The following is a 1170-nucleotide window of genomic DNA, read 5'->3' as shown; positions in this document are numbered from 1 at the left end:
ACCTCAAAGGTCTTATCCTTTCTTTGATCTATCTTTTTCTCCCAATATAGCTAAAAAAACAAACTTCTTTTTTACTGACCATAGCTTTCCTTACCATCCTCAGCTCAGAACAAAAGTGTTAATTGCACTCTTTTTACAGAACTGTGCCATGCTCTCATTTTCATCTCTCTTTACTAGGACTTTTTTCTAACTTCTGTCTATTACTTTTAAAAATATGAGTTGGTAAAGCTTATAATATCTCTTTGTACCCCGTAGGGCATCTAGTGTAGAATCGTCATTCATGGTAGATATTCAGTAAATAGTTGTTGATTTCATTGCATACAGACTGGAACAATAAAGAAAAAAAGTCAGGTTCTGATCTGTAGTTGTTATCAACTTCTGAGGTATGAATGCTTGTACTGAAAGTTTAAAAATTGGTGTTTATGAGTCAGTTTGAACTGGTTCTAGCATATCCCTGACAATGTCCTTATCCATCTTCCCTTCTTCTACTCTCCTGGCCAATTGTTGGCTTTCTGCCAACATAACCATCCCAATCCCTTCAATATTTTCTTCTCCCTCCCACTCTGGCCTCCCATGTAACTGAATTGGCCATGGGTTCTTAAGGAGCTTATAATTTTATATAATCTAGGGACATGTAGTAGCTGAACAGACAAATTTCCCTATACACCATTTACATTTTTCAACAGCTTCATACTTCAGGGTAGTCATGGGTGACAAAACTTTATCCCTCACTTTTCATTTTCCATTGGGAAAGAGATAGTAGTTTAGATTGGGATGATCAGGGATGGATGATTTGCCATTATATTACCTTTTCACCTCTATTGTGAATGTTCCTCTTGCCATTTAAGGCAGCACACTTTTATTATATAGGCTCCCAAGTTAGGTGTTATTCTTGACTCCATACTTTCTCACCCCATATTTTCAATTCATTGCCAAAACTTTTCATTTCTTTCTACAGCATCTCTCACATCCATCCCCTTCTTGCAACCCACAGAATCAACAAGTTCTTGCCTGAACTATTTCAAAAGATTCTTAATTGGTTTCCCTCCTTTAACCCTCTGTATTCTCCAAGCAATCCTTCCTACAACCTCTGAGATGATTTTCTTGAAGTGCGTTGTGGCCATGATACTCCTCTACTCAATAAACTTTAGTGACTCAAGAATCAAATAT

This window comes from Gracilinanus agilis, chromosome 1 (assembly GCF_016433145.1).
Source record: "Gracilinanus agilis isolate LMUSP501 chromosome 1, AgileGrace, whole genome shotgun sequence".
In the NCBI taxonomy this organism is placed as follows: domain Eukaryota; kingdom Metazoa; phylum Chordata; class Mammalia; order Didelphimorphia; family Didelphidae; genus Gracilinanus; species Gracilinanus agilis.
The sequence above is the reverse complement of the archived record's forward strand: the minus strand, read 5'-3'. Positions refer to the sequence as shown.